Source organism: Podarcis melisellensis (genome assembly GCF_964234715.1).
Source record: "Podarcis melisellensis genome assembly, chromosome: 1".
NCBI lineage: Eukaryota > Metazoa > Chordata > Lepidosauria > Squamata > Lacertidae > Podarcis > Podarcis melisellensis.
Window position 1 is genome coordinate 37489352 of NC_138528.1, and position 18979 is coordinate 37508330.

The 18979-nt window shown below is 43.0% G+C and overlaps 1 long non-coding RNA gene across 1 annotated transcript; it reads right to left on the minus strand.

Moving 5' to 3' along the window:
* Positions 1-7356: 7356 nt before the first annotated feature.
* On the minus strand, positions 7357-10836 carry LOC309356820. Its single transcript, XR_014162898.1, has 3 exons — positions 10384-10836; positions 8288-8390; positions 7357-7541 (listed from the first exon to the last, which is right to left on the minus strand). It is a non-coding gene; the product is annotated as an uncharacterized lncRNA (long non-coding RNA).
* Between the last annotated feature and the right edge of the window lie 8143 nt (positions 10837-18979).

An 18979-nucleotide genomic window follows, 5' to 3' on the forward strand; every position in this document is an offset into this window, starting at 1 on the left:
TGAACAGGGCTGCCTTAAGTTGTCTTCTGAATGTCAGGTAGTTGTTTATCTCTTTGACATCTGATGGGAGGGCGTTCCACAGGGCGGGCACCACTACCGAGAATGCCCTCTGTCTGGTTCCCTGTAGCCTCACAATGAGGGAACCGCCAGAAGACCCTCTGTGCTGGATCTCAGTGTCCGGGCTGAATGATGGAGGTGGAGACACTCCTTCAGGTATACAGGACCGAGGCCATTTAGGGCTTTAAAGGTCAGCACCAACACTTTGAATTGTGCTTGGAAACGTACTGAGAGCCAATGCAGATCTCTCAGAACCGATGTTATGTGGTCCCGGCGGCCACTCCCAGTCGCCAGTCTAGCTGCCGCATTCTGGATTAATTGCAGTTTCTGGGTCACCTTCAAAGGTAGCCCCACGTAGAGCGTGTTGCAGTAGTCCAAGCGGGAGATAACTAGAGCATGCACCGAGACAGTCCGCGGGCAGGTAGGATCTTAGCCTGCGTACCAGGTAGAGCTGATAGACAGCTGCCCTGGACACAGAACAATTGCCTCCCTTGCCAGTTTCCTGCTTCTAATGTACCAAAATATTTTATGGCTCTCATATTCCTTTTTTAGCAGCCCTTATTGTCTGCTTGCATTTCTTTTGCCACTGGATCTGTTCCTTTTTGTTCACGTTTGGTTGATATTCTGAAGGAAGCCTTCTTACCTCTAATATCTTCCTTGACTGTTGGTTACCAATGGTGGCGTCCTCCTGAACTTGGTGGTACCTTTCCTGCACTTACCCAACCTCTGTTACAGTACTTGAAGTCAGCCAATAATTAAGCACTTTCCTCTTCTGATGCCTGCCTGCTTTCAACACCTGGTTCCTAATCATTGTCTTGCCCATTTCTATCTGGCTTGGAGAAAGGGGCCATGACTGACTCCTGCTGCAAATGCTGATTCTGCTGTTCAATGTTACTACAGACCTGCATGGTAGGGTAATATTTAGGGGTCATTGCTGGGGTTAGTTAATTTTGGAGGGGCATTATTTTTACTCTGACCTTGAATTTTCTTAGACCTTGTTATGACTTAACAGTAGGCTGTTTGACTTTCATGTAGATCAGGCATGGCCATACTTGGCCCTCCAGATGTTTTGGGACCACAATTCCCATTATCCCTGACCACTGGTCTGTTAGCTAGGGATGTTGGGAGTTGTAGTCCCAAAACATCTCGAGGGCCAAGTTTGGCCATGCCTGATGTAGATATATTAATACTGTAAGTTGCCTGTTGTTTATGACTGTTTAAATTTTGTTATGCATTGTAATAATTAGTGAATTATGTAAACTGGAAAAGTGGCATACTATTAAACAATATGAACTCAGTATCAATCTGAGCATTTTGGTCAGAGGTAGCAACTGTATATTCAGAGTCCTAAATTACTATTGAGGCTTGCTATGGTTACCCACAGCATTCTGTGGAGAAATCAGTCAGCTCTGATGTCCCATGTTAGTTTGACAATGTCATCTTTGACATAAAGAACAACACCCCTAGTACACCCTTCCCTTTCCTGTCCTTCATAGAGAATTTTTATCCAGGGACAATAATATCCAATGGTTCTCCCATCTTGGTTCAAAGATGTAGCATCTTAAACCTATTATGTCATTTCCCAAACGTTTCCGATGTGTCTGTTTTTTCCGACTGTTTTCTATTGACCCTTATAATGATTGGACAGTGGTCTAATAGGCAGCCTGCACACACTTGGTGTTGGGTGGGTATGCATTACCATGCTCATTCAGGCAAATTCCATGTGTTTAGGCCTATGATTCTATGCTACATCTCTGTAGAACTTGGGGAGGACTGAGACATCTGCTGGCTGACTGGCGAAAGTATAGGCATAGCATATCTACAATGACTAGGCCAAGAACTGCAGCTTGAGCAGCCTGTTGAAAACCCCAGGAAACCAATGATGCTTCACTGTGTCTTAGACACCACTGTTTCTTGTATTTCAGTTTGAGTAACTCTTCCCTCCAGGGAGGACAAAACGACTGCTGATCACCTCCTGTGGTAAGTTCTCCCAAGCCCCCAACCCTCAGAGCATTTGCAGTCCCCTTTTTACACCAGGAAACAGGGATTAGAACCACTCTTGGCTTCCATATCTTGGACCTAAGAACCCCAGCTCATCAGAGAGCAGGAAAGAGACAGTTTCTCCCTCCCTACTCCCTTCTTTTTTTAAAAAAAATAATTTTTATTGAATGTTTTTATGTTACAAAAAACAATGCAGCCATACTACCACTAAATATAATTAAGAAATAAAAATTACATACATCAATATTTAGTTTGTTATTTGTTATTTACTGTCTTATTTCCTCCCAAACATTGCATACAAAAACACACATATGTGCAGACACCTACACACCGATACCCGCACACAAAATGATAATAATGAAAGTAAATACCCCCCCTTTTATCTTCCCAAATCTTTTCTTCAACTTTGACTTCCTGTCAAGTCCCTCCCTACTCCCTTCTGGCATAACCACAATCCATTAACCTACCATATAACAAACTTTTTCTAGATATGTGTTTCTGCTTCCTTCTCTTCCTGTTCTGCCTCCTCTCTCCCTGTCCCTCTGTGGCTTATAAAGCAGAAAGAAGACTTCTCCTGCTTTCGTTGTTCTACTCCCACCATCCTTCAGCAAGCCTGGGCTTCATCTCACACAGCCGGTGTAGGTGGGAAGATAAACAGCTTCAGTAGCTCCTCCAGGCCATCACAACACCCTACACAGAATCATAGAACCATGAAATTGTAGAGTTGACCCTGAGGGTCATATGTTCCAACCCTCTGTAATGCAGAAATCTCAACTAGATCATATATGACAGGTGACTATCCAACCTCTCCTTAAAAACCTCCAAGGAAGAAGAGTCCACCATCGCCTTGTATTTGTTTCTGCTCCTTAAGGGCAGTTCATGTGGCTTCTTGACCCAGCGCCTGTCTTCTGATGTTGCTTTTGACTCTGGCTATCACTGTGACACCGCTTCCCTTCTCACAGGCTTTGTGAGAAGTGGCCACCTGCTAGCCTTGCCATTATGGGAAGCCTCCATACAATAAATAACCTTAGCACAATATGAAACTTTTCGCTTTCTCTTCAGTCTTCTGCCATTGCTGCTTATGACTAATGCATGTGATGCTGCTACATAACAGCAAAGTAATGTGTGAAAAATGAAATGGCCAAAAGGCAACTCTGAACAACTACATTTATTTTCCCTCATAAAAACAGTTTTTTAAGTGTCTTTATCAGTATCAGAGTTAGTACAATTACTAAGTGAGGAAGGATAGACAAGACTTTACTTGTATGGTTTCTCTGTTCTGAACACAACATTGCCTGCTGACATGCTGCTAACTTCCTCCAAGTCATCCAGTTTAAAATAGCATTGATCAGTATACGAAATATACTTTCGCCATATCAGAAAAGTTGTATCGTTGCACGCAGATTCTAGCAAATGCTCCATTTCATAAACCAAGACACTTGTCGCAGATTTGTCAGGACTTGTGAGCAGCAGATTGAAGGGAGCCAAGAATCATAGCACTGCGGAGCTGGAAGGGATCCCAGGGGTAATCCATTCCAACCCCCTGCAATGAAGGAATCACAGCTGACTAATCCCTGACAGATGGCCATCCAACCTCTGTTGAAAAATCTCCAACAAAGGAGAGTCCACCACCTTCCGTTGGAGTCCATGCCACTGTTGAAGAGCTCTTCCCATCAGAAAGTTCTTCCTAAAGGTTAGTCGGAATCTCTTTTCTTGTAATTTAAATCCATCGGTTTGGGTCCTACCCTCCAGATATACAAAAAGAAAACAAAGTGAAAAGAGAATGTAAAAATATAAAATGTATGAACTTTGCAAGCCAAGATAATTAAACAGGGAACAAATATAGGTGTGTGGGAGGGGAGATGCAGCCATCACCTGCCTCTCCATGAATAAGGGTATTCCGGTAAAGGTATCTGGGGGTCCTGGATCTCGTCCGAAGTCCATTTGAGGGGCTAGGGCCATGCCAGGACCACAGGAACTCTGGGGTGAGCTTCAGTTGATTTTCATCAATGTTGCTCCCTCGTTTGGTGTTTACCCTTCCAGACTATCTGCCAGAGAGGCAGGAGTCAGTTATAGTCTGTTGCCCATGCCTAAGCCAAGACCGCTCACTTTGCTGTAATCAATAAAGTTGTGGCCTAAATTTTGCCCATTAACCTGAAACCAAATTGTCAGAGCTGCCCAAGGTCCCAGCTCACAGAGGACCAACACCAGTTCTTGTTATATACAAAAGTCTTTATTAAGGTTCAGTTTCGATTCCAAAGCCGCGGCGCGCAGCTCTACGTCTCAACCCTAGACCGCTGAAGCTCCGTCTGAATCTCCTCCCCCCAGACACCAGTTCAAGACCCTAGCCTTGCTCCACCTCCTCCTTTGCTCCTTTCTTCTCTGGGTCCTTCTGCCCGCTGGGGTGTTGCCCTTTCTGGACTCTTCTGATGCTGATGCTGACGAGTCCCCGGATTCTTTCCCCTGCCTCCGGCGCGCTTTAGGACCTGGCTCCCAGTCTGCGCTCCCGGCTGTCCCGCGCGCCTGTGCATTTGAACTTGGCGCGCGCGCCCAGCCGTTAACCTTCCTCCTGACCGTTACACTGCTCCTTTCACTGCTCCCTCCTTCGGGGGGGCTAACTGGATCTGACTTCCCCTCTATTCCCTCACTCAGCGACAGGGGCGTGGTCAACCCTGACTCATCTTCTCTTTCCCCTGGAGTGGAAACCAGTCCTGACACCTGGGACTCTTCCCCCCCACTACGCTCTGGTGGGGAACTTGGTCCCGATCTCCAGCTGCTGCTCTGGGAGTCACCGCTGGTTCCTTGCTTCTGGTGCCTCCCTCCCGGGAACCCCCTTGCTCTGGCTATGGGTGCCCCCTTCTGTGAATCTTCCGACTCACTGGACAGACTCATGGAATCTCTTGCCCCACTGTCTTCCTCACCTACACTGCCCTCGGATTGTTCCCCTTCGCTCTCCACTTCCTCCTTCCCCTGTGCCTCCGCTCCTGAACCCCTGAAACAAATTTACATGTCAGTGTGAAATGATTTACTTGGGGGTGAGCTTGGGGGCCTTGCGGCACAAATCCACATGAAATGTATCACATTTCACATTGTGAAACTAGTTTGGGGTTTTCACAAAGGCATGGAACATTGCCGGGGTGCCAAGTTGAATAAAATATTGTGTGGGGTGGAGTTAAGCCCAGCTCTGCATAATCAATCACAAGATGTGGCGCATGCACACCATGTGAATGGCAATGCCTGTTAACTGGGGGGGGGGGCTAGCTCCCTCAAATATTTTAGGGGGGGGTGAAGGGCCCACAGCCCTAGGAGTTTACTCCTATGAACGCTGCCAACCTGTAAGTAATAAACACAAAAAAATTCATGGCTTACTAGCTGCCTTGTAAATTTTAAAATATTTTATTACTTCAAATCATTTTTGAAAAGGCAGGAGATAATATGTAAATTCGGTGGGTTAAAATGATAGAGAATTTGGCTGAAATGGGTCTTATTTATATATTTATAACAGATTTGTATAGTGAGCAGAACTCAGTGAGAAAAAAATCTCCAATCAAAGCAGAGCCACACATCTGTGAGCAGCGCTCCACTAAATTAGTGCATGGACTGACTGTGGGGTTGCTGTTGTTGTTTTTAGCCTTAGTGGCATTGGGAATAGCAATTCCCCCTGCCCTTCAGAGTTCACACGAGCATTAGAACTAGTTGGGAGTGTGGAACCAGGATGGACTAATGAGCAGGAAAGGTCAAGGTCTGCTACATTAAATGAGAGTAGATGACTCAGGGTGCAATTGCCCAAGCAGTCCTGAGTGTTGCAGCATCCATTCATTTCAGTTAGACCACAGAGTCTTGCTGCAAAACAACCTCTCTCCCCTCCGATGACATGTAGGAGTGCTGCAGATGCTCATCGCGAACAAACTGAGGCTTTTGCTGCCGCCACTGCAGCATTTGGTGGGTTGCACCGGTAGGTGACCTCATCATGCACAGCCATTGCCTTCTCCTCTAAGCGGTAATGAAATCCAATAAAACTTAAGTCAGATATTTTCATATTTCAGTTAGTTCAGACAAAAGGTATGCGTTTCCCTTGGAAAAGCAAAACCAAAGAGGCTGACATATTTTAAACAGCTTCAGTAGCTCTGAAGATTTCTTCTCACAGTCCACGTTTCGTTGTTTACCAAGAAGTGAGCCCAGAAGGCACAACCCCCCTTAGAATCATAGAATTGTAGGGTTGGAAGGGACCCTGACAATCATCTAGTCCAACCCTCTGCAATGCAGGAATATGCAGCTGTTCCATATGGGGATCGTATGGGAGCACCCTAGTTAACCCTTGATTTAGGTAAACTCAGCGAGAACATCCTCACAGTGTTGCTAAGGCCATACAGGGCTGTAGTTCAGTGGGAGAGCAATTGCATTCCATGCAGATGGTCCCACATTGTGTCCCTATCTCCAGGTACGGATGGGAATGTCACCTGCCTGGAACTCTAGAGAGCCACCTCCACTTAGTGGAGAAAATACTGACATCCAGTGTTTTGACTTGGTGTGTAGCAGCTTCCTTTGCCCTGTATGGGAAGTGACACTGCTACAATCCAGTATAGGGGGTTATATAATATTGGGGATTTGCTTGTTTGTCTCAAATCTGTTCTGCCACTTAAATCTTGCTGCCACTTATCTCCTCCTCTCAACCTTTCTGAGACAAACGGCTGCCCTTATATAGGCCAGAGCACTGGATTGCCTTTGGGAGTTTAATACCTGTAATGCAGGTCATTGGCCTGTGATCTGCCTTAACCTCTCTTGGATGTGTGCAGCCTTAACTCTGTGTTTCCCAAGTGCCTCAGAACGGTCTTCTTGCAGCCACAAATATTCCTCTGCCCTGCTCTCTCACCTTTCTGGTATGTACTTTAGATATTGCCAAAGACGGATAGGATGCTTGTCTTTTCAAGCAATTGTCGTTGTTATTCATAATTTTACAGCACTTTTCAAAGTGTTTACAATTCTCAGCCTCATCTGTGAATGGATGATCCAGAGAAGGTATACCTTGAAATCCTGGCAACCAATAAAAATGTGAAAGGAAGGAAGGAAGGAAGGAAGGAAGGAAGGAAGGAAGGAAGGAAGGAAGGAAGGAAGGAAGGAAGGAAGGAAAGGAAGGAAGGAAAGAAAGAAAGAAAGAAAGAAAGAAAGAAAGAAAGAAAGAAAGAAAGAAAGAAAGAAAGAAAGAAAGAAAGAAAGAAAGAAAGAAAGAGAAAGTGCTCACACCCCAAATCACACCTTGTATATTATGGAATTATCTTTTTATTGATGTTAATTGCAGAATGCTACTGCCTACAGTATATTTTATGATGAACATGTCTATCCATGTTTTTCTGCGGTCATTTTTTCTCTGCGTCAAACCATTACATTTATCCTGTTTTAAATGCTCTGAATTTTTTATCCATCCTACAGCATTATTATTCATTTTTCTTTCTCCTTCCTGTCAGAATTGTGCTTTTGTGGACCTGATAAATGAAGGGGGAGGAATATACAGCTTAATTTTCAGTTAGATGCTTGCAATCCAAAGTCTCATTAATGGTCCTTTTCTTGGTAAAAAAATTTTTTTTAATGAATTCTGTTCTAACAGTTAGCATGTTGTTCCCTCGTCTCTTTGCCTGCCCGGTATTCTTCACCTCTGCTGCCTTTTCTTTCACTAATGGTATTATCTCACACTGTAGAATGTGCTGAAACAAACAGCCTTGTCCTTCACTGTTTTATTCCCTTCAATCCATCATCTGTAATGTAATGTTCCACACACTTAGTTTTTTGACTCTCCTTAATCTATTGCTTTAAATGGTAAACACTTACTTTTGGAACAGCTCTCCCATCATATATCTGCTTTGATCGCACCGTATACCTAACCAATGTGTCACACAGAGATGACCAGACAGGTTTAAGGAAAATAAAGGAACTACTCTGAGCTGAGGCCCAAACATAAAACTTTTACAAGGTCAGGATATACAGTATCCTTATGCCTCTTCCTCACCGACACGCATAGCCTTCCTCTCATTTTGAGATTTAGCACCTTTGGCAACCTCATTAGGATATTCTGATGACTTGAAATCACATGGGCTTTGGGACTTCATAGGGCACAGAGAGGGAACAATATATTCTGGATGGCAATGTCTCAGCAAAGTCCCAGAACATGTGTTAGCTGAAATATATTGGCAGTACATCTTTGCACAGCATACATAATTAAATAAGAGCTCACCTCTCCGCATAAAATCTTGGGGGCTACTACCTCTTCGTCCTAAAAATCCACATTGAAATGGATATTTTGTGACGCATTCGTAATTTAGAATTGTGCGTCCGTCCTGGTAGGATACAAAATTTGCAGGTTAGAAACAGAGGAATTGACAAGATATTCAAAAGTCCAGAATCCCAAACCTATCGATCTGTGATAAGTGACTGAGGCTGAGAAGCATATTAAGCATATTTAAAGCACATCCTGCCCACAAAGAATCCTGAGAACTGTACTTTGTTAAGGGTGCTGGGAATTGTAGCTCTGTGAGGGGGATACTACTTATCCCTTGAATCTTGGGGGGGGGGGAGAGATGTGCTCCAAAGTTCTCTAAATGTATGGCATGTACATGGGTTTTGTGGTATGTACCAGTGGGTTGCTTACTGCAGCTACAACAGCCTCCTTACATTTACATTATTTGTAGTGTATTTCCATGCCTGATTCCAGTTGTGATCTACCTAATAAGAGGAAAATTGAGGCCAAATATATGTATTTATTTGCTTGCATTTCCCACTGACACCAGGGTGGCTGCTGTGAGAACAGGATGCTAGACCAGATGGGCCATTGGCCTGATTCACAGGCTCTTCTTATTTTCTTATTTATTCAATCACACTTATATGCCCATCTTTCCATTCTCCTCTGATAATCTTATTCTCACAATAACTCTCTTCTTCTTTCAACAAGCCTTTTTAAGAGGAGAAACCTCCTCCAGTCTACATCTGTACTGGAATTCCTGTTAAGCTGTTTTTGGTATTTTACTATATGTTGATTCCAACCATCTTGTCCTCTGTCGTCCCCTTCTCCTTGTGCCCTCCATCTTTCCCAACATCAAGGTCTTTTCCAAGGAGTCTTCTCTTCTTATGAGGTGGCCAAAGTATTGGAGCCTCAGCTTCCAGATCTGTCCTTCCAGTGAGCACTCAGGGCTGATTTCCTTCAAGAATGGATAGGTTTGATCTTCTTGCAGTCCATGGGACTCTCAAGAGTCTCCTCCAGCACCATATTTCAAAAGCATCAATTCTTCAGCGATCAGCCTTCTTTATGGTCCAGCTCTCACTTCCATACATCACTACTGGGAAAACCATAGCTTTAACTATAAGGATGGTTGGACAGTGTTCTCGAAGCCACTAACATGAGTTTGACCAAACTGCGGGAGGCAGTGGAAGACAGGAGTGCCTGGCGTGCTCTGGTCTATGGGGTCATGAAGAGTCAGACACGACTAAACAACAACAATAACAACAACAAAATTTGTTGTTTACGACCCTGGGCTCATTTGGGAGGAAGGGTAGGATATAAAATTAATTTATAAATAAAATAAACCCTGTGAGGAGTTTAAGCTGGTCTGAGGTCTCCTAATGAACTTCATGACTGAGTGCCTCAGTGTTCCCCATTCTCAGTGTACGCTATAACCAGATCAGCTCACCTGTTCTCCTCAGGCCTGCAAGGGGAAGGTACAAAATCACACCCATTCGCCTTAGATCATATGCAAATGCTCCCTTTTTCTAAGATACCTTATCTTTGATGCTGACATTATCAGTTGAAAAATTGTTGAAATACCCCCCCACACACACACACAATTAAAAAAAAACACCCTCAGTAGCATAAGAAAGGAAATCTCTACATTTGTTCACATTTGAGCTGGTTATTGATTGATACCAAGGCTCCTGAACACTTGAAATTAAATTAAGAAATTGCTGATCTGAATGCTATTTTTCTAATGGCAGCACTGTTTTAAGAAAGCCTTTTTGACAGAGTTCCACATCGCAGCAGTCCAATTACAATGTCTAAGGTCCAATAATAAATAATTGGCTACAAAACTGCCTCGGAATAATTAAAGACAAAATCCCCAATCCAGCAAGGGTAATTCATGCAAGACTTGGTGGGGTGATCCCAGCTGGGCCGGTTTCCCTTGGAAATGTTAACTTAAATCCTACAAGGCATTTCAGAATTGCTGCTTACCTACATGGGGCAGATGCAGGGCAGCAAGGAGGATGGGGCAGCAGAGATGTACTAGTGAGAGGAGTAGATTTGTGGTAGGTGCCCAGCTGATGGAACCATGTGGTCCTTACCTTGCCACTGCTCCATCCTGGTCCCAACCACATAAGCAGCAGGAGATGTCAGGAGGGCAGCTGCTCCTATGCTACTTAGTGGTTTCAGTCATCCACCCACTCAATCCTGATGCATTGTGTCATCACAGGAAAAAAAACGTTATAAAGTGTAGCCACCAAATCTAGTTGGGGTTTCAAAGCACATGCCCTTTAGCTAGATGGGGGGGGCACATGTGCAGCTAGGCAGTTCAGACATGTCTCTCCTCTGTCATGCAGCAGCTGAGATGGTAGACAAGGAGTCCTTTTTAAAGAACGCTTTAGCAGAGTTACAATGCTCTTCAGGAAGAGGAGAAAGGGGAATTTAATGCAGTTCCGCATCCTTTCCCAATCAGCTCCTCAGTGAAAATTGAGCTTCTTCCTTTTTTAAACATTCTGTGTGCAATCCTAACTGCTTCATGCCTGATCAATTGAGTCACAGTGTGAGTGAGTGGATAAAACACATTCACAAAGATATGTGCACATAATACTTCTGTAGAAATGGTGTACACAGTGGAACGGGGTGGACAACCTAGCAACTGTGGGCACCACTGTATCTGTGAAAGTTTTCACTGGTACCCCTAGGCAGTGCCCCATACTCTCTCTCATACACACACACACACGAGTCTCTAGCCCTCTTAGGAGGAAACTTATGGGATAAAAAGTGCAGGTGCCTTCTAAACATTTCTGTGAAAAGATTGTCAGGGTTGGCTGTCTCTCTAATTTTGTGTCATGCAACACCCCTCCATAGCACCTATTTTGTTACTGCCACCTCCAGTACTCTCTCAAAATTTGAAACATGTCCAATGGTCCAAAAAAACTGGTAACTATAGTCTCAGAATATAAGGGCCTCAATAGTTTTATATAAAAAGGGGGCAGACAACAGGAAGCCTGAGAAGCCAGTGTTCAAGTTATAGGGGAAGAAGTTGGGGCCTTTATGAAATCCACTAGTTGGAGCCTGTATGAAATCCTAACCCTCTGCTAACTTTCCTTGACATAGATCTTGGCCTTGACATTCTCAGTAGTATCACTTGGCTCTACCTTGGTCAATGGTCTTGCTAGTATGCTCTTCACAAAGATCTACACCCCAGTTCTCAAAGGACCACGTTCTCACACAATGGACAGACTCCTTATGGAGTCTGAGTTATGGCACAGCAGTTCTGGAAAGTTTCTCTTCGGAGAAGAAAAGGCAAAGTTTTCACTGAGAATGGTCAAGTCCTTGGATGTGCCTAACATAGCTATTTTGGATTGTAACCAATGTTAATAACAATAACACAGAATACAATCAGGGAAGAAGGCTGCTGGAAATAGAAATAATTTAATGAAGTAAAGAGATTCTTTCCCCTACCCAAATCCCGCTGTCTGTGACATTTAACTGCATACCGATCCAGATAATTAAATGAAACAACCTTTCCCGACGAGAAGGCTAATTTTATTAATGAAAGCACATTTTATTTAGAGGAATCCGAAGGACTCCGAGGATCCCCCATTGGTTTGGAAACATCAGTCCTATAGGAAGCAAGTGCAAATTGAACAAAGTGATTCCACATCTCATCACTCTCTTGAAATTGTTTTGAAATGTAATGAGGGCTACTCTAAAGATGACAAGGGCAGACAGTTCCCTTCCTGAAATCCACCATGGGCTTGATACGCAGCACTCGAGATGTGACATATGCCTTTGATAGCTTTTCGCAGAAGCCACTGTGCATCACTGGAGCCGCTTTAAAGATCTTGCAAGGGGAGCAGGAAATAACCATTATTCAAGAAGATAAAAGTTTGGCAACAAGTAGATACACAAAGCAACTCATTCCAGGTATTTTATCATTATACTTTCCCACACAATAAATCAAATAAATATTTGGAGTCAACATGGGCATTTCAATCTGGTTGATTTCAGCTGAACATACTCCTAATAAGGCATCATTCACTCACACATGTGGCAGAAATGTCTCATTATTTTCATGCCAGCCTTCCCCAAACATGTACCCCCCAAACAGCTGGGGGACCCACCTCCCATCTGCTGCTGCCAGCATGGCTATTGGAGGGCACCAGATTAGGAAAGGCTGTTTTATGCAGTCATTTTGGAGGCCATATACATAACTATGACTAGGTGAATCAGAGGTACACAGGTATAAGCTCAACTATTTCCATAAGGTGGACATAGGAAACGGCCGTATACTGAGTCAGACCAAGGGCCCATCTAGCTTTGTATTGTCTGTAGTGACTGGCTACCCAGTCTGAAGGCACTAAGTGGAGATTGTTGGACTCCAGCAAGGAAATGTATATGTGTATTCCTGGTGCACATGGTGGAACTATCTCCACACGTTGGCAAGCACGTGAAGCTGAAGATGGTTGTGCATGGAGGGAATTTAGCAGTGCCCCTGCAAATATGAAACAAAGCTTATTATGTCTGGAAACTCACCCGAAAGCCTAATCTTATGCTGTTATGAGGTCATCTTGGCAGCAGCTGCACCCAAAGGCCAGCCTCCATGGGATGGGCTGTGGCACAGAGAGCAGAGAAGAGGCATCCCTGAAAACAATGTTGATGCAACTAACACAAATGGAACTCCTGTTCATGGAGTTTGAGGGGGGATGCCCCATTCCCTCTCACCTGTGCCACATCCCATCCCATTCATCAGGCTCCTTTGAACCATCTGAAGATCCTCTTCAGAGATGGGGGTCATGAGGAAAGATTGGGGAAGTGAGCTTCCACCAGCCCCATCGTGCATGCATTTCTTTGGATCCCACCAAATATCCCTTCTCAGTAGGTCACCACACAAGTGCACTAAACAAACGGAAAATGGGTGAGACTGTCCCTTCTGGCCAGACATCATGCAACCTGTGGCAACATTTCCCCGATTCAATGTGAGCAGGTTGCATGTGTGCAGGTTGGCTCTGGGTACAACCAGAACTCCAAGTGCACTGGCTTCCTAATTGCATGAGGACCTATGCATAAGCCTCCTCCCTTTTTCATAAATCATGCCAAATGCGTGGATATTGCATATTTTCTTGAAAGCTGCTAGAAGACCCATATGATGGAAAGCAGGAAGTCATCATCATCATCATCATCACCGGCAGCTAGCAGGCCTTGCAATACCTGAGGCAGAGCCAGTATGCATTGCATATTAAGTGCACTTGTGGGGTATCCATCTATACCACTTCATAAACGAAGGACATAAGAACATTACATAACTAACTTATCTAAAAACACGTACACAATACCTGCAACCAATATTCTCAGCAGCGAGAGAGAAAAGGCAGCGATTGAATTTAAACCCCTGGTTGTCATTTAGATCACTTAGTCACAATACAGGGCAAATACTTCATTCTCTACCCCCCCAAATGGTTAATTATGAATAATGCATAAAGTCTCTAAAATAGACTCTGTTTGCAGAACAGCTGTGAAAAAGGACAGAAGAAATTTATTGAATAAATTATTCCTTGTGAATTATTTGTTTAGCTCTAATTAGTAGGAAGGAACCAGCTGTTTTTATGCTTATTGTACTTGTATTTTATGCCAAAACGTGGTTTATTTGTTTTGCATGCAACGTAGAGTGAGATGCCCTGTTTGTCTCTACACCCTGCTGTTCCTTGTCAGCGTGAGACCATCCTGGAGGGGAAGATTGTCTGGCAGCCAAAGCAGGGCTCCTGTTCTAAAGAGCTGAAACTTCAAAATGGATTCTGTGCCAGGGGTACCCAATGTAGTGCCCTCCAAAAGTTAGTGTAAGGAATGGTTGGGTGTTATGAATGTTGTGCTTCTCCTCTTCACCTCCATGTTCCACCTGTGGAACACTCCTTTGCTCATATCTGCCAGATATGGCAAGTCATTAACGTTCCTGTAGGACATCTGGCTTACGCAGAAACAGAAGATAGGACCAAGTCTTTCAACTCTACTGTTTCTCACTCTGCTGGCCCATCAGTCTCACCACTAGAGCAAGTGAATGGCATTATCTGTTGCCTATCTGGAAAAGAGCCTTCTGTCCATCCATAATATGCCTCCATCTTTGCTGGGCAGACATAAAACCTGTCATACCACACAGTTGTATGAACTGGTACTGTCAAATCACCAGGTATTGTAGCTTTTGACTTCAGCTTTTGAAGCAGATAAGTAAATTCAAGTTTATCATCACAAAATGATGACACAATGATGACGATTCCTGTGATTTGTTTTGGAAACAGCCAGCTGCTATTTTGATACAAGATGATGGACTGAACTACTCGAAAATGCACTGCTTTGGTCTGACTATATTGTCACCCAAGTTGTCATGCTTGTTCCTGAGATTGAGAAATGGTGCTTGGTCTATGTCTGGATATCGTAAGGTGCCATTTTGAATCAAGATGGCAGACTAGACCTTCAATACTGCACTGATTAGGACACCTTTGAAGTTATCACTACCAAATTTGACATGATGATTCCTGAGACAGAGGAGTGACACATGTTACAGAGGAGCAGACTACGTCAGTGGACGGGAAGACAGAGCAGGGGAATCTGGGTCTGCCGGGGGTCATGGCACCCCAACCTCCTCTGCAAAGCCCAGAGGGTCCCTGCACAGAATCAGAGGGGGAAGCAGAGTCCAGAGGGGTGCAAGTACTAAAAGGTGCAAATGCGCAGTCAGCTGCCAGATGTTGGAGTGCTGACTTGAAGTACAATGACCCCTTGGGAGTAAGTGGTTCCAACTCTTCAGGCTATCCAGAGCAGATAGAGTTCTGAATGCTTCACATTGGATCAGTGGCCTAGCTGATGACAGAACTTTTCTGAGTTTTGCCCTTAAACTGTGCCCGGGCCTTGCTATCCAGTCTGTTTTGAACATTTCAAGGCACTGACTTATTGTCAGAGCACAGTGAGGTAAGAGCACAAATGAATACAGATGTCATCCAAGCACTTTCTTATTTGATATTTTGAATTTGTCTGCTGACTCAAAACCTGTGAGGATATGTATTGCAGACATATTTGTGAGCACCATGGAGTAGATCAGTGGCAGTATTACAGAAAACAATGGACTTCATTTCTGTGGATATCCATTTTTATTATACCGTGCAACATCCTCTAATGTTTGAACACTGGATTTAAATCACTCAGTGCATTAATTACATTTCTATACCACCCTTCATCCGAGGCTCACAGGGCGGTTCACAATATAAAAGCACAAACATAATAACACAGCAAAAAACAAAAACAATACCCCACACACCTACACAGTTTAAAAGGCCATGGATTGTTAATTCGCCAAAGACCTTGGAGAAGAGGAATATTTTTTGTCTGCACCTAAATATATGTAAGGTAGAGCATTCCACAAATGGGGAACCACCTCAGAAAAGACTTCTTCTTGCTTTGCCACTCTCCATACCTCTCGTGGAAGAGGCACACAAAGAGGGCTTTAGATGAAGGTTGAACAGTGTGAGTCATTTGATAAGGAGAATTTTTGTCAGCATTCCAAAAAACAACAATCCTTATTTCTGAAGTCAGGATAAGGAAGGTTCAGAGAAAGAGAAAGAGTGCACAAAAAATAGTTAACTCAAATACTTCCTGTATTCCTGTTACACATTTATCCAATGAAGGGATCAGTTTTAACCTCTCGATCCCACTGATGTGCAACGCATACTAGCTTCATACACTTACTCCCACAACTCATATCAGCATCATATCTCAGCTTCAGATGAGCAAAACATATATCAGTTTCATGTGCTTGCTCTCACAACCTCAGTCTTGGCCCAACTACATTAATGCAAATAGTTAGAGAGAAAGAACCTGTTTTTGTATAATGTAAGATATTACAGTGCTAACTCCTTATGTATTATTTAATTTGCTCAAAGTTTGCTTCGTGACCTAGGGCATTCATCAGAAAACTTTGTACTCGCGGTTGATAATGATTATTCAGCAGTCCCTTCATTGTAAATTATGCTTGTTATGTATTTAATGCCATGTAGGCTACTTAGCGTGGCCTTGGCCTAGTGCCCCAGGTATAAATGATCTACTTTAATCCCTTCTATGCACAGTGATGTCATAAGTTCCTGCTTCTTATTCACGACGGTGCAATAAATTAGACACAGGAGAAAAAGACACACACACACACATATATATTTATATATATTTGTCTGCGTACTAATTCAATCTGTAATCCTGAAATAAGTGGATAATGAAAATTTGGATTCATCACTGCTGAATCATGAACGTATTTCAGACCCCAATCCCTGCCTTGCCTACAATTGTACCTCCTGTTTCTCCCTCCAGCCCCCAACTCCTAAAGGCAACAAGGCACTAAATAAGGATTTTAATAAATCAGAAGAAGCAGATGGATGCACGAAGCACTTTGCTAAGCTAAAAGAATTGTACGGGCTGTAAATTAAATGTTTATTAGTGGGCCTATCTGCCAAGATTTCTGAATAGCGCTCTTGCGCTCATGAACTGTCGCTAAATAAAGCAGCTGCATTAGCTCTCAAGGACTTTCCTAAAAATTCAAGGTTGTGCGAAACTAACCTGGAGAATGATTGCTTGTCCAGATGTGATAACAGACACTAGCAGAACAAAAATGACAGTTTGATTCACATATAAATATAAGTCGGTCTTGGATGTCTGGCTTCCTCTTCCTACCCTCTTTTTTTTTGGTGCTCAGGCGAGATAGATGTCTTTTAAAAAAGCATCAGTGGTGAATGTTCTGTCAGTTTCAAAGGTCAGCCATTGCAAGGGATCAGCAGAAACATAGTTGTACATGGAGCTTGATGGAAGGACTGAAGAGTGATTTCATTAGTCTTGCTCATTTGTCAGAAGTTTGCTCCTCTGATTGTCCTCGGAAATTAGGATGCTTGGCAAGAAATAATTTGCAATGCACTGAAAGTCTGAAGAGAATTTGGGGTGCAACATTTTATGTATTCATTTACATTTTTAACTTATAGTAGACTATAACAAAATCCATGATTGGGCTCAAAAGAGCAGAAATCCTCAACAGACTTGCCTTGCCAGTACAATTTCTATTCCCCCTGTCCTGCTTTGAACAGGTGATCTCCAAGCTGTATCACAAACTATTGCCATGTTTCCTGGAGTGGAGGTGGGCTGCTCTTCAAGAAAACTAAGTCCCCACCATGCTGTCCACTACTGAAAGAGAGTTTTGCTTGAAGTGCCTCAGGAACAACAGATGTTGACTTTGGACACCAAGAAGATTGCCCAGAAGGTAACATAGTCTTGACAAAAACCAAATCTACAATATGAGAGGTAATAATTTTGACTTTCCTTACAGCAGAGAGGAGGAACCATTTTTTTGGTCATGATGTCACACACACTGGGTACCCATAACCTGGTGGCCAAGTTGGCTCCCCTAGGCTGGGTGAAGGTTCCTGCTTCAGCAGAAGTTGAATTAAATGGGCCTTTTAGGCCCATTCCAGCTATATGAGTCTATGAATAAAAGGCATTTCCTCGAAATAGAATCATTCATCAGCTTTCAACTGTGCTGAGCCCCAAGAGACTACCTAGTTTCAAACAATATAGGCATACAATCTTGAACTCAACTGCATGCTTCTAAATGAGATCAACAGTAGTGATCTTAGTTCACATTCATTTCAGTAAGCATGGTGTGCTGTATTTCTTGATGAATTGTACCCCTAGTGCACAAGAACTTTGTGAAGAGTCTTGTAAAATTATATAACAAGGACATTTTATTTTATAGGGGGCCTTTATAACAAAATGAGTTTTGCTGCAAAGCGTTAGATTTAATTCCTGGCTATGTCAAACATATTCAGCATGCTCTTTTGGAAAGATTTTACTCATGGTGTCATGTATAGAAAGAGGCTTGTTATTTAAGAAACATTATGCGTAAGTTACAAACATTTATTATCGTCAGGCCTATATTTTAGGGTGAAATAGACCTCCCTTAGACTTTAGGGAGATAAAAAAAATGTGATAGAAGACTCGTGGGATGGTTGACATCCATTTCTAAGAGAGTTTAATCAGAATACTTAGGAAAACGAGAAAATATTTAGTTTTAGGACTCTTTCAATTCAGAAAAACACTAATCCGCTTATCCCTGTGAAATTCTATTATTTGTGACAATGTAATATACCAAAGCAACTGCATAATATCATAAATGCATTTCTTTGTGACACTATTATTATACAAATGGGAATATTGGTGACATTCAGACTCTACTTGGATGCCTTTCAACCTGTGAAAGCATCTTGAATAGCAATTGTAGTTAACTTGCAGATGTTTTAACTCCTTCTTCTCATCAGAAAAACAGCAGCTATTGAAATAAGGAAAACACAAAGTGTAGGCCCATGCTTTTGTGTGATAAGGGCTGTGCCTGGTGTTTAGTAACCAACAAACAGAAAACTTCAAAGTGGTACTCAAAGAGTTGATTATTATAGAACAGACTTGAAAGATGATGGAACTGCTGGATTTATAACCCAATCCTTGGAGTTTGGGTTTTTCTTTCATTTCTATGATTGATGAGGAGGATGGGAGGCTTATTGAGACAGCTGATGTTCTTGAAGGTTCACAAAAGAAATGGCTTAAGTCATAGGGCATAAAAGACAGCTCTTAAAAATAGCACATTCTTCTCAGGAAGTTTCCAAAGATCTCTAGCAAGAC